Genomic DNA, 16,769 nt, shown 5'->3' with positions numbered 1-16,769 from the left:
ACCACATAAAGAGAGACCTAAGACATTACAACAAGAGAAATACCACAACACCACATAAAGAGAGACCTAAGACATTACAACAAGAGAGATACCACAGCACCACATAAAGAGAGACCTAAGACATTACAACAAGAGAGATACCACAGCACCACATAAAGAGAGACCTAAGACATTACAACAAGAGAAATACCACAACACCACATAAAGAGAGAACTAAGACATTACAACAAGAGAGATACCACAGCACCACATAAAGAGAGACCTAAGACATTACAACAAGAGAGATTCCACAACACCACATAAAGAGAGACCTAAGACATTACAACAAGAGAAATACCACAGCACCACATAAAGAGAGAACTAAGACATTACAACAAGAGAGATACCACAGCACCACATAAAGAGAGACCTAAGACATTACAACAAGAGAGATTCCACAACACCACATAAAGAGAGACCTCAGACATCACGTTAACAGAGATACCACAGCACCACATAAAGAGAGACCTAAGACATTACAACAAGAGAGATTCCACAACACCACATAAAGAGAGACCTCAGACATCACGTTAAGAGAGATACCACAGCACCACATAAAGAGAGACCTAAGACATTACAACAAGAGAAATACCACAACACCACATAAAGATGTCTGAGGTCTCTCTTTATGTGGTGCTGTGGTATCTCTTAACGTGATGTCTTAGGTCTCTCATGTGGTGTTGTGGTATCTCTCTTACGTGATGTCTTAGGTCTCTAAAGTTAGGTATCTCTCTAACGTGATGTCTTAGGTCGTTAAGAGAGATACCACAGCACCACATAAAGAGAGACCTAAGACATCACGTTAAGAGAGATACCACAACACCACATAAAAAGAGACCTAAGACATCACGTTAAGAGAGATACCACAGCACCACATAAAGAGAGAACTAAGACATCACGTTAAGAGAGATACCACAACACCACATAAAGAGAGAACTAAGACATCACGTTAAGAGAGATACCACAACACCACATAAAGAGAGAACTAAGACATCACGTTAAGAGAGATACCACAGCACCACATAAAGAGAGACCTAAGACATTACAACAAGAGAGATACCACAACACCACATAAAGAGAGACTAAGACATCACGTTAAGAGAGATACCACAACACCACATAAAGAGAGACCTAAGACATCACGTTAAGAGAGATACCACAACACCACATAAAGAGAGACCTAAGACATTACAACAAGAGAGATACCACAACACCACATAAAGAGAGAACTAAGAAATCACGTTAAGAGAGATACCACAACACCACATAAAGAGAGACCTAAGACATCACGTTAAGAGAGATACCACAACACCACATAAAGAGAGACCTAAGACATCACGTTAAGAGAGATACCACAACACCACATAAAGAGAGACCTCAGACATCATGTTAAGAGAGATACCACAACACCACATAAAGAGAGACCTCAGACATCACGTTAAGAGAGATACCACAACACCACATAAAGAGAGACCTAAGACATTACAACAAGAGAGATACCACAACACCACATAAAGAGAGACCTCAGACATCACGTTAAGAGAGATACCACAGCACCACATAAAGAGAGACCTCAGACATCACGTTAAGAGAGATACCACAGCACCACATAAAGAGAGACCTAAGACATTACAACAAGAGAGATACCACAACACCACATAAAGAGAGACCTAAGACATTACAACAAGAGAGATACCACAACCCCACATAAAGAGAGACCTAAGACATTACAACAAGAGAAATACCACAACACCACATAAAGAGAGACATAAGACATTACAACAAGAGAGATACCACAGCACCACATAAAGAGAGAACTAAGACATCACGTTAAGAGAGATACCACAACACCACATAAAGAGAGACCTAAGACATTACAACAAGAGAGATACCACAACACCACATAAAGAGAGACCTCAGACATCACGTTAAGAGAGATACCACAGCACCACATAAAGAGAGACCTAAGACATCACGTTAAGAGAGATACCACAGCACCACATAAAGAGAGACCTCAGACATCACGTTAAGAGAGATACCACAGCACCACATAAAGAGAGACCTAAGACATTACAACAAGAGAGATACCACAACACCACATAAAGAGAGAACTAAGACATCACGTTAAGAGAGATACCACAACACCACATAAAGAGAGACCTAAGACATTACAACAAGAGAGATACCACAACACCACATAAAGAGAGACCTCAGACATCACGTTAAGAGAGATACCACAGCACCACATAAAGAGAGACCTAAGACATCACGTTAAGAGAGATACCACAGCACCACATAAAGAGAGACCTCAGACATCACGTTAAGAGAGATACCACAGCACCACATAAAGAGAGACCTCAGACATCACGTTAAGAGAGATACCACAGCACCACATAAAGAGAGACCTAAGACATTACAACAAGAGAGATACCACAACACCACATAAAGAGAGACCTCAGACATCACGTTAAGAGAGATACCACAGCACCACATAAAGAGAGACCTAAGACATTACAACAAGAGAGATACCACAACACCACATAAAGAGAGACCTAAGACATCACGTTAAGAGAGATACCACAGCACCACATAAAGAGAGACCTAAGACATTACAACAAGAGAGATACCACAACACCACATAAAGAGAGACCTCAGACATCACGTTAAGAGAGATACCACAGCACCACATAAAGAGAGAACTAAGACATTACAACAAGAGAGATAATATAATAATAATAATAATAATATATATAGATACTACAACACCACATAAAGAGAGACCTAAGACATTACAACAAGAGAGATACTACAACACCACATAAAGAGAGACCTAAGACATCACGTTAAGAGAGATACCACAACACCACATAAAGAGAGACCTAAGACATCACGTTAAGAGAGATACCACAGCACCACATAAAGAGAGAACTAAGACATTACAACAAGAGAGATACTACAACACCACATAAAGAGAGACCTAAGACATTACAACAAGAGAGATACTACAACACCACATAAAGAGAGACCTAAGACATCACGTTAAGAGAGATACCACAACACCACATAAAGAGAGACCTAAGACATCACGTTAAGAGAGATACCACAGCACCACATAAAGAGAGACCTAAGACATTACAACAAGAGAGATACCACAACACCACATAAAGAGAGACCTAAGACATTACAACAAGAGAGATACCACAACACTGCATAAAGTTCAAATGTAGAGATGGGGGACCATTCTTGAAACACACAGGAAACATTTGAGTGAAAACCCCAGCGGCGTTGCAGTTCTTGACACAAACCGGTGAGACACCTACTACCACCTACTACCATACCATACTACCACCTACTACCATACCATACTACCACCTACTACCATACCATACTACCACCTACTACCATACCCTACTACCACCTGCTACCATACCATACTACCACCTACTACCACCTACTACCATACCATACTACCACCTACTACCATACCATACTACCACCTACTACCATACCATACTACCACCTACTACCATACCATACTACCACCTACTACCATACCATACTACCACCTACTACCATACCATACTACCACCTACTACCATACCATACTACCACCTACTACCATACCATACTACCACCTACTACCATACCATACTACCACCTACTACCATACCATACTACCACCTACTACCATACCATACTACCACCTACTACCACCTACTACCATACCATACTACCACCTACTACCATACCCTACTACCACCTACTACCATACCATACTACCACCTACTACCATACCATACTACCACCTACTACCATACCATACTACCACCTACTACCATACCATACTACCACCTACTACCACCTACTACCACCTACTACCATACCATACTACCATACCATACTACCATACCATACTACCACCTACTACCATACCATACTACCACCTACTACCACCTACTACCATACCATACTACCACCTACTACCATACCATACTACCACCTACTACCATACCATACTACCACCTACTACCATACCATACTACCACCTACTACCATACCATACTACCACCTACTACCATACCATACTACCACCTACTACCACCTACTACCATACCATACTACCACCTACTACCATACCATACTACCACCTACTACCATACCATACTACCACCTACTACCATACCATACTACCACCTACTACCATACCATACTACCACCTACTACCACCTACTACCATACCATACTACCACCTACTACCATACCATACTACCACCTACTACCATACCATACTACCACCTACTACCACCTACTACCATACCATACTACCACCTACTACATACCATACTACCACCTACTACATACCATACTACCACCTACTACCATACCATACTACCACCTACTACCACCTACTACCATACCCTACTACCACCTACTACCATACCATACTACCATACCCTACTACCATACCATACTACCACCTACTACCATACCATACTACCACCTACTACCATACCATACTACCACCTACTACCACCTACTACCATACCATACTACCACCTACTACCATACCATACTACCACCTACTACCATACCATACTACCACCTACTACCACCTACTACCATACCATACTACCACCTACTACCATACCATACTACCACCTACTACCATACCATACTACCACCTACTACCATACCATACTACCACCTACTACCATACCATACTACCACCTACTACCACCTACTACCATACCATACTACCACCTACTACCATACCATACTACCACCTACTACCATACCATACTACCACCTACTACCATACCATACTACCACCTACTACCATACCATACTACCACCTACTACCATACCATACTACCACCTACTACCATACCATACTACCACCTACTACCATACCATACTACCACCTACTACCATACCATACTACCACCTACTACCATACCATACTACCACCTACTACCATACCATACTACCACCTACTACCATACCATACTACCACCTACTACCATACCATACTACCATACCATACTACCATACCATACTACCATACCATACTACCACCTACTACCATACCATACTACCACCTACTACCATACCATACTACCATACCATACTACCACCTACTACCACCTACTACCATACCATACTACCACCTACTGCCATACCATACTACCATACCATACTACCACCTACTACCATACCATACTACCACCTACTACCATACCCTGTTCAAAGACACCTACTACCATACCCTGTTCAAAGACACCTATTACCATACCATACTACCACCTACTACCACCTACTACCATACCATACTACCACCTACTACCACCTACTACCATACCATACTACCACCTACTACCATACCATACTACCACCTACTACCATACCATACTACCACCTACTACCATACCATACTACCACCTACTACCGTACCATACTACCACCTACTACCATACCATACTACCATACCATACTACCACCTACTACCACCTACTACCATACCATACTACCACCTACTACCATACCATACTACCATACCATACTACCACCTACTACCATACCATACTACCACCTACTACCATACCCCGTTCAAAGACACATACTACCATACCCTGTTCAAAGACACCTACTACCATACCATACTACCACCTACTACCACCTACTACCATACCATACTACCACCTACTACCACCTACTACCATACCATACTACCACCTACTACCATACCCTGTTCAAAGACACCTACTACCGTACCCTGTTCAAAGACACCTACTACCATACCATACTACCACCTACTACCATACCCTGTTCAAAGACACCTACTACCATACCCTGTTCAAAGACACCTACTACCATACCCCGTTCAAAGGCAACTACTACCATACCCCGTTCAAAGACACCTACTACCATACCCCATTCAAAGACACCAACTACCATACCCTGTTCAAAGACACCTACTACCATACCACGTTCAAAGACACCTACTACCATACCCCCGTTCAAAGACACCTACTACCATACCCCGTTCAAAGACACCTACTACCATACCCCGTTCAAAGACACCTACTACCATACCCCGTTCAAAGACGCCTACTACCATACCCCATTCAAAGACGCCTACTACCATACCCCGTTCAAAGACACCAACTACCATACCATACTACAAAGACACCTACTACCATACCCTGTTCAAAGACACCTCCTACCATACCATACTACCACCTACTACCATACCCCGTTCAAAGACACCTACTACCATACCATACTACCACCTACTACCATACCCCGTTCAAAGACACCTACTACCATACCATACTACCACCTACTACCATACCCCGTTCAAAGACACCTACTACCATACCATACTACCACCTACTACCATACCCCGTTCAAAGACACCTACTACCATACCATACTACCACCTACTACCATACCCCGTTCAAAGACACCTACTACCATACCATACTACCACCTACTACCATACCCCCGTTCAAAGACACCTACTACCATACCATACTACCACCTACTACCATACCATACTACCACCTACTACCATACCCCGTTCAAAGACACCTACTACCACCTACTACCACCTACTACCACCTACTACCATACCATACTACCACCTACTACCACCTACTACCACCTACTACCATACCCCGTTCAAAGACACCTACTACCATACCCCGTTCAAAGACACCTACTACCATACCCCGTTCAAAGACACCTACTACCATACCATACTACCACCTACTACCATACCCCGTTCAAAGGCACCTACTACCATACCCTGTTCAAAGACACCTACTACCACCTACTACCACCTACTACCACCTACTACCACCTACTACCATACCATACTACCACCTACTACCACCTACTACCACCTATTACCATACCCCGTTCAAAGACACCTACTACCATACCCCGTTCAAAGGCACCTACTACCATACCCCGTTCAAAGACACCTACTACCATACCCCGTTCAAAGACACCTACTACCATACCCCGTTCAAAGGCACCTACTACCATACCCCCCGTTCAAAGACACCTACTACCATACCCCGTTCAAAGACACCTACTACCATACCCCGTTCAAAGACACCTACTACCATAACCCGTTCAAAGGCACCTACTACCATACCCCGTTCAAAGGCACCTACTACCATACCCCGTTCAAAGACACCTACTACCATACCCCGTTCAAAGACACCTACTACCATACCCCGTTCAAAGACACCTACTACCATACCCCGTTCAAAGAGACCTACTACCATACCCCGTTCAAAGACACCTACTACCATACCCCGTTCAAAGACACCTACTACCATACCCCGTTCAAAGGCACCTACTACCATACCCCATTCAAAGGCACCTACTACCATACCCCTTTCAAAGGCACCTACTACCATACCCGTTCAAAGGCACCTACCACCATACCCCGTTCAAAGGCACCTACTACCATACCCCGTTCAAAGGCACCTACTACCATACCCCGTTCAAAGGCACCTACTACCATACCCCGTTCAAAGACACCTACTACCATACCCCGTTCAAAGACACCTACTACCATACCCCGTTCAAAGACACCTACTACCATACCCCGTTCAAAGGCACCTACTACCATACCCCGTTCAAAGACACCTACTACCATACCCCGTTCAAAGACACCTACTACCATACCCCGTTCAAAGACACCTACTACCATACCCCGTTCAAAGACACCTACTACCATACCCCGTTCAAAGACACCTACTACCATACCCCGTTCAAAGACACCTACTACCATACCCCGTTCAAAGACACCTACTACCATACCCCGTTCAAAGACACCTACTACCATAACACCATACCACCATACCCTACTACCATACCCCGTTCAAAGACACCTGCCACCATACCCCGTTCAAAGACACCTACTACCATACCCCGTTCAAAGACACCTACTACCATACCATACTACCACCTACTACCATACCCCGTTCAAAGACACCAACTACCATACCCCGTTCAAAGGCACCTACTACCATACCCCGTTCAAAGACACCTACTACCATACCCCGTTCAAAGGCACCTACTACCATACCATACTACCACCTACTACCACACCCCGTTCAAAGACACCTACTTCCATACCATACTACCACCATACCCCGTTCAAAGACGCCTACTACCATACCCCGTTCAAAGGCACCTACTACCATACCATACTACCACCTACTACCACACCCCGTTCAAAGACACCTACTACCATACCATACTACCACCTACTACCATACCCCGTTCAAAGACACCTACTACCATACCATACTACCACCTACTACCATACCCCGTTCAAAGACACCTACTACCATACCATACTACCACCTACTACCATACCCCGTTCAAAGACACCTACTACCATACCATACTACCACCTACTACCATACCCTGTTCAAAGACACCTACTACCATACCATACTACCACCTACTACCATACCCCGTTCAAAGACACCTACTACCATACCATACTGCCACCTACTACCATACCCCGTTCAAAGACACCTACTACCATACCATACTACCACCTACTACCATACCCCGTTCAAAGACACCTACTACCATACCATACTACCACCTACTACCATACCCCGTTCAAAGACACCTACTACCATACCATACTACCACCTACTACCATACCCTGTTCAAAGACACCTACTACCATACCCCGTTCAAAGACACCTACTACCATACCCCGTTCAAAGACACCTACTACCATACCCCGTTCAAAGACACCTACTACCATACCATACTACCACCTACTACCATACCCCGTTCAAAGACACCTACTACCATACCCCGTTCAAAGACACCTACTACCATACCCCGTTCAAAGACACCTACTACCATACCCCGTTCAAAGACACCTACTACCATACCATACTACCACCTACTACCATACCCCGTTCAAAGACACCTACTACCATACCATACTACCACCTACTACCATACCCCGTTCAAAGACACCTACTACCATACCCCGTTCAAAGGCACCTACTACCATACCCCGTTCAAAGACACCTACTACCATACCCCGTTCAAAGACACCTACTACCATACCATACTACCACCTACTACCATACCCCGTTCAAAGGCACCTACTACCGTACCCGTTCAAAGACACCTACTACCATACCCCGTTCAAAGACACCTACTACCATACCATACTACCACCTACTACCATACCCCGTTCAAAGACACCTACTACCATACCCCGTTCAAAGACACCTACTACCATACCCCGTTCAAAGACACCTACTACCATACCCCGTTCAAAGACACCTACTACCATACCATACTACCACCTACTACCATACCCCGTTCAAAGACACCTACTACCATACCCCGTTCAAAGACACCTACTACCATACCCCGTTCAAAGACACCTACTACCATACCCCGTTCAAAGACACCTACTACCATACCCCGTTCAAAGACACCTACTACCATACCCCGTTCAAAGACACCTACTACCATACCCCGTTCAAAGACACCTACTACCATACCCCGTTCAAAGACACCTACTACCATACCCCGTTCAAAGACACCTACTACCATACCCCGTTCAAAGACACCTACTACCATACCATACTACCACCTACTACCATACCCCGTTCAAAGACACCTACTACCATACCCCGTTCAAAGACACCTACTACCATACCCCGTTCAAAGACACCTACTACCATACCCCGTTCAAAGACACCTACTACCATACCCCGTTCAAAGACACCTACTACCATACCCCGTTCAAAGACACCTACTACCATACCCCGTTCAAAGACACCTACTACCATACCCCGTTCAAAGACGCCTACTACCATACCCCGTTCAAAGACACCTACTACCATACCCCGTTCAAAGACACCTACTACCATACCCTGTTCAAAGACACCTCCTACCATACCATACTACAAATACACCTACTACCATACCCCGTTCAAAGACACCAACTACCATACCCCGTTCAAAGACACCTACTACCATACCCCGTTCAAAGACACCTACTTCCATACAATACTACCACCTACTACCATACCCCATTCAAAGACACCTACTACCATACCATACTACCACCTACTACCATACCCCGTTCAAAGACACCTACTACCATACCATACTACCACCTACTACCATACCCCGTTCAAAGACACCTACTACCATACCATACTACCACCTACTACCATACCCCGTTCAAAGACACCTACTACCATACCCCGTTCAAAGGCACCTACTACCACCTACTACCATACCATACTACCACCTACTACCATACCCCGTTCAAAGACACCTACTACCATACCCCGTTCAAAGACACCTACTACCATACCCCGTTCAAAGACACCTACTACCATACCCCGTTCAAAGACACCTACTACCATACCCCGTTCAAAGACACCAACTACCATACCCCGTTCAAAGACACCTACTACCATACCATACTACCACCTACTACCATACCCCGTTCAAAGACACCTACTACCATACCCCGTTCAAAGACACCTACTACCATACCCCGTTCAAAGACTGCTACTACCATACCCCGTTCAAAGACACCTACTACCATACCCCGTTCAAAGACGCCTACTACCATACCCCGTTCAAAGACACCTACTACCATACCCCGTTCAAAGACACCTACTACCATACCCTGTTCAAAGACACCTCCTACCATACCATACTACAAATACATCTACTACCATACCCCGTTCAAAGACACCAACTACCATACCATACTACAAAGACACCTACTACCATACCCCGTTCAAAGACACCTACTACCATACCCCGTTCAAAGACACCAACTACCATACCCCGTTCAAAGACACCTACTACCATACCCCGTTCAAAGACACCTACTACCATACCCCGTTCAAAGACACCTACTACCATACCATACTACCACCTACTACCACACCCCGTTCAAAGACACCTACTTCCATACCATACTACCACCATACCCCGTTCAAAGACGCCTACTACCATACCCCGTTCAAAGGCACCTACTACCATACCATACTACCACCTACAACCATACCCCGTTCAAAGACACCTACTACCATACCATACTACCACCTACTACCATACCCCATTCAAAGACACCTACTACCATACCATACTACCACCTACTGCCATACCCCGTTCAAAGACACCTACTACCATACCCCGTTCAAAGGCACCTACCACCATACCCCGTTCAAAGACACCTACTACCATACCCCGTTCAAAGACACCTACTACCATACCCCGTTCAAAGGCACCTACTACCATACCCCGTTCAAAGACACCTACTACCATACCATACTACCACCTACAACCATACCCCGTTCAAAGACACCTACTACCATACCATACTACCACCTACTACCATACCCCGTTCAAAGACACCTACTACCATACCCCGTTCAAAGACACCTACTACCATACCCCGTTCAAAGACACCTACTACCATACCCCCGTTCAAAGGCACCTACTACCATACCCCGTTCAAAGGCACCTACTACCATACCTCGTTCAAAGACACCTACTACCATACCCCGTTCAAAGACACCTACTACCATACCCCGTTCAAAGACACCTACTACCATACCCCGTTCAAAAGGCACCTACTACCATACCCTGTTCAAAGAGACCTACTACCATACCCCGTTCAAAGACACCTACTACCAAACCCCGTTCAAAGACACCTACTACCATACCATACTACCACCTACTACCATACCCCGTTCAAAGGCACCTACTACCATACCCCGTTCAAAGACACCTACTACCATACCCCGTTCAAAGACACCTACTACCATACCCCGTTCAAAGACACCTACTACCATACCCCGTTCAAAGACACCTACCACCATACCCGTTCAAAGACACCTACTACCATACCCCGTTCAAAGACACCTACTACCATACCCCGTTCAAAGACACCTACTACCATACCCCGTTCAAAGACACCTACTACCATACCCCGTTCAAAGGCACCTACTACCATACCCCGTTCAAAGGCACCTACTACCATACCCCGTTCAAAGACACCTACTACCATACCCCGTTCAAAGACACCTACTACCATACCCCGTTCAAAGGCACCTACTACCATACCCCATTCAAAGGCACCTACTACCATACCCTGTTCAAAGGCACCTACTACCATACCCCGTTCAAAGACACCTACTACCATACCCCGTTCAAAGACACCTACTACCGTACCCCGTTCAAAGACACCTACTACCATACCCCGTTCAAAGGCACCTACTACCGTACCCCGTTCAAAGACACCTACTACCGTACCCCCCGTTCAAAGGCACCTACTACCATACCCCGTTCAAAGGCACCTACTACCATACCCCGTTCAAAGACACCTACTACCGTACCCCGTTCAAAGACACCTACTACCATACCCCGTTCAAAGGCACCTACTACCATACCCTGTTCAAAGACACCTACTACCATACCCCGTTCAAAGACACCTACTACCATACCCCGTTCAAAGACACCTACTACCATACCCCGTTCAAAAGCACCTACTACCATACCCTGTTCAAAGACACCTACTACCATACCATACTACCACCTACTACCATACCCCGTTCAAAGGCACCTACTACCATACCCTGTTCAAAGACACCTACTACCATACCATACTACCACCTACTACCATACCCCGTTCAAAGACACCTACTACCATACCATACTACCACCTACTACCATACCCTGTTCAAAGACACCTACTACCATACCCCGTTCAAAGGCACCTACTACCATACCATACTACCACCTACTACCATACCCCGTTCAAAGACACCTACTACCATACCATACTACCACCTACTACCATACCCCGTTCAAAGACACCTACTACCATACCCCCGTTCAAAGACACCTACTACCATACACCGTTTAAAGGCACTCCAATATGTTGTAGCTAGGAGCAGTAATTTAATATTAAGGTGCAGCACGGCACATTTCAGTCAGAGAATTTGGTAAAAAGTAATTCCAGCTGATTATATGTTGTAGCGGGTTATTAAATGGAGTCATATTGTTTGAAATTGATTGAATTTGATTTTTGGTTCAATTCAAATGTGATTCAGAGAAACAAACACGTTATATTTTAGTAATGAAAAGCAACAAACACCAGTTGAAACAGGACCATGAAATCAAATGTAATCATAAATTTCTCTAGAGAAAAACATATATAAATATATATAAACTGACTCATCTTGAAAATGGTAACCGAATCAGAATGTCAATACAGGGCCTGATGGCTGAAACCCATTTCCACTGTGGACACATTAAATATTGATATCGGAGCATGTCTGAAGGTTCTGCAGTGTTTTGAGTCTCTAGATTACACATTAACATTGATGAGATTGACTTCTGGCTTTGCAGATTGCTTTCCCATGGATAGCAGCTGTCGTCCCTGTCAGTGGACATTTTACCAGGTAAATCTTGGTGGGTCAAAAGAAAAGGATGTGGGATGTATGTCAGCAAAGCCACAACACAACTCTAAACAATACATGAATACCACTGCTACACCTGGCTTTCAACAGAGCCTTGTCTGGCAGCAAAACAGTTCATTCAGCTTAATTTAGTGTCTTTATGAAAAACATGGCTGATATGGCTGACTTGCTGAAACAAATATGGTTTCTACTGACAACTGAGATGTGGTCCTCAGTGGTCCTTCTGTAGCTCAGTTGGTAGAGCATGGCGCTTGTAACGCCAGGGTAGTGGGTTCGATTCCCGGGCCACCCATACGTAGAATGTATGCACACAGACGCTTTGGATAAAAGCGTCTGCCAAATGGCATTTATTATTATTATTATATATTATGTACAAACTACGGGATGACAAGCGGATAAGAGGCAAGCTGTAACAGATTAAGACATTAATGAGAGAGCTAGGACGGACTTAGTCAATATAACTAATTGTTCAGGACTTTTGAAATGTACAGCGACAGAATTCAGAACATGGGCAGTTCTTACTGTATTCTCCCTGTACACCAATTCAGAACCGTAGGATAAATAAAGGGGGCATATAAACAGACAATGATAGCTCTTACAATATTCAATGATTACATTTCTCAAAAACAGGTTATAGGCTATTTGTGCACCACCAAGTCAGAACAGTCGGTGAAATTAAGAGGTGAAAATAGACCAAATTATTAGGTGAAGCACATGGGCTACTAACAGCTTACTACACAACATACACTTAGTATTACTTTCTTAGCTACAGTATACATATCTACCTGGCATATTATATAATTTAGGCAGCAGCATACAAGACAATTTTGCACTTACCACTCATTGTTGAATTTGCGATTACCAACTTGTTGTGTCATATTTATGTCCAATGACCAATGAGCACTGATACATTTATCTATCATCTCTTCATATGACAAAAAAGTTTTTTAAAAATTCAGTAGATTGTCGACTTGATTCATGATGATGACTGCTTGCTAATATTCTGTAAGTATGATGTTGACAGTACCATCAAAGCTACTGTATGTATAATGTGATTTGACATAATTGTATCTGTTGTAAAATTACCTTAAACCTTCTTGGATTGGCAATTCTAATGTAACTCTGACAGCACCCAAGGGGCTTGAATTTTAGATGCAAAACAGGCAAGGCCCCCCTCTGTTTCCTCCCTCCTATCCTCACTCTATAATATCTGTTTCCTCCCTCCTACCTATCATCCCTCTGTTTCCTCCCTCCTATCATCCCTTTATACCCTGTTTCCTCCTCCTATCCCCCTTACAACTCAGTCCCTCCCATCATCCTGTCTCTCCATCTCTGTCTTCCTCCCCTGTTCTCCATCTCTGTCTTCATCCCCTTTTCTCCATCTCTCACATCAGAGATGTGGGCAGAGAGGAAGGAGTGGGGGAGGGAACAAGGACAACACTTGGAGAGAGTGGGGGACTGGGGATGGAGAGTGGAGGGACGGGGGGTAGGTAGAGAGGGGGTGAGTGGAGGGACTGGGGGTAGAGGTAGAGAGGGGGAGTGGAGGGACTGGGGGTAGAGAGAGGGGGAGTGGAGGGACTGGGGGTAGAGAGGGGGGCAGTAGAGGGACTGGGGGTAGAGGTAGAGAGGGGGGAGTGGAGGGACTGGGGGTAGAGAGAGGGGGGAGTGGAGGGACTGGGGGTAGAGAGAGGGGGCAATGGAGGGACTGGGGGTAGAGAGAGGGGGAGTGGAGGGACTGGGGGTAGAGAGAGGGGGAGTGGAGGGACTGGGGGTAGAGAGAGGGGCAGTGGAGGGACTGGGGGTAGAGGTAGAGGGGGAGTGGAGGGACTGGGGGTAGAGAGAGGGGGAGTGGAGGGACTTGGGAGGGAGAGTATGGATGAAGAAGGGGGGATAGAGAGGTAGAAAGAATGACGGTGGGAGGAGGGATGAAGAGAGAATAGATTTTTAAAAAGGATAGAAAGATGTCCCCCTGGGACCAGCATGGTTCTGGCAGGCTAATTGAAGCTGCATGGAGGATAATCAGAGCTGTCACTCTACAGAGCAACAGACACAACACAGTCACACCACGTCCCTGTCCGTTCTAATGTGATGTTACGATGACCAGTTAGCTGTGTTTGTGTAATATGGGAGTTTCTTTTGGAAAAAAGGATTATAAACTCTCTTCAAGACTGCAAGTATCTCTCTCTCTCTCTCTCTCTCTCTCTCTCTCTCTCTCTCTCTCTCTCTCTCTCTCTCTCTCTCTCTCAATTCAATTCAATTTCAATTCAAGGGCTTTATTGGCATGGGAAACATGTGTTAACATTGCCAAAGCAAGTGAGGTAGACAACATACAAAGTGAATATATAAAGTGAAAAACAACAAAAATTAACAGTAAACATTACACATACAGAAGTTTAAAAACAGTAAAGACATTACAAATGTCATATTATATATATATATATACAATGTACAAATAGTTAAAGGACACAAGATAAAATGAATAAGCATAAATATGGGTTGTATTTACAATGGTGTTTGTTCTTCACTGGTTGCCCTTTTCTCGTGGCAACAGGTCACAAATCTTGCTGCTGTGATGGCACACTGTGGAATTTCACCCAGTAGATATGGGAGTTTTTCAAAATTGGATTTGTTTTCGAATTCTTTGTGGATCTGTGTAATCTGGGGAAATATGTCTCTAATATGGTCATACATTGGGCAGGAGGTTAGGAAGTGCAGCTCAGTTTCCACCTCATTTTGTGGGCAGTGAGCACATAGCCTGTCTTCTCTTGAGAGCCATGTCTGCCTACGGCGGCCTTTCTCAATAGCAAGGCTATGCTCACTGAGTCTGTACATAGTCAAAGCTTTCCTTAATTTTGGGTCAGTCACAGTGGTCAGGTATTCTGCCGCTGTGTACTCTCTGTGTAGGGCCAAATAGCATTCTAGTTTGCTCTGTTTTTTTGTTAATTCTTTCCAATGTGTTAAGTAATTATCTTTTGTTTTCTCATGATTTGGTTGGGTCTAATTGTGCTGTTGTCCTGGGGCTCTGTAGGGTGTGTTTGTGTTTGTGAACAGAGCCCCAGGACCAGCTTGCTTAGGGGACTCTTCTCCAGGTTCATCTCTCTGTAGGTGATGGCTTTGTTATGGAAGGTTTGTGAATCGCTTCCTTTTAGGTGGTTGTAGAATTTAACGGCTCTTTTCTGGATTTTGATAATTAGTGGGTATCGGCCTAATTCTGCT

General features: G+C 44.5%; 1 long non-coding RNA gene across 7 annotated transcripts; it reads right to left on the bottom strand.

The window, feature by feature from the left end:
- Window positions 1–6,088: 6,088 nt before the first annotated feature.
- Window positions 6,089–11,302, bottom strand: LOC127925816 (uncharacterized). 7 transcript variants are annotated; one of them, XR_008122348.1, is made up of 6 exons: window positions 10,817–11,302; window positions 10,573–10,626; window positions 10,469–10,522; window positions 9,857–10,100; window positions 8,105–8,154; window positions 6,670–6,834 (listed from the first exon to the last, which is right to left on the bottom strand). It is a non-coding gene; the product is annotated as an uncharacterized LOC127925816 (long non-coding RNA). The 7 variants fall into 7 exon arrangements; XR_008122349.1 differs by lacking the exons at window positions 6,670–6,834; window positions 8,105–8,154 and adding an exon at window positions 6,089–6,256 and having other exon boundaries at window positions 9,992–10,100; XR_008122350.1 differs by lacking the exons at window positions 6,670–6,834; window positions 8,105–8,154 and adding an exon at window positions 6,555–6,603 and having other exon boundaries at window positions 9,884–10,100.
- Window positions 11,303–16,769: the final 5,467 nt, after the last annotated feature.

The sequence above is a fragment of the Oncorhynchus keta genome, unplaced genomic scaffold (assembly GCF_023373465.1).
Source record: "Oncorhynchus keta strain PuntledgeMale-10-30-2019 unplaced genomic scaffold, Oket_V2 Un_contig_6311_pilon_pilon, whole genome shotgun sequence".
Lineage (NCBI taxonomy): Eukaryota > Metazoa > Chordata > Actinopteri > Salmoniformes > Salmonidae > Oncorhynchus > Oncorhynchus keta.
This window is presented reverse-complemented; position numbering and strand designations above follow the sequence as displayed.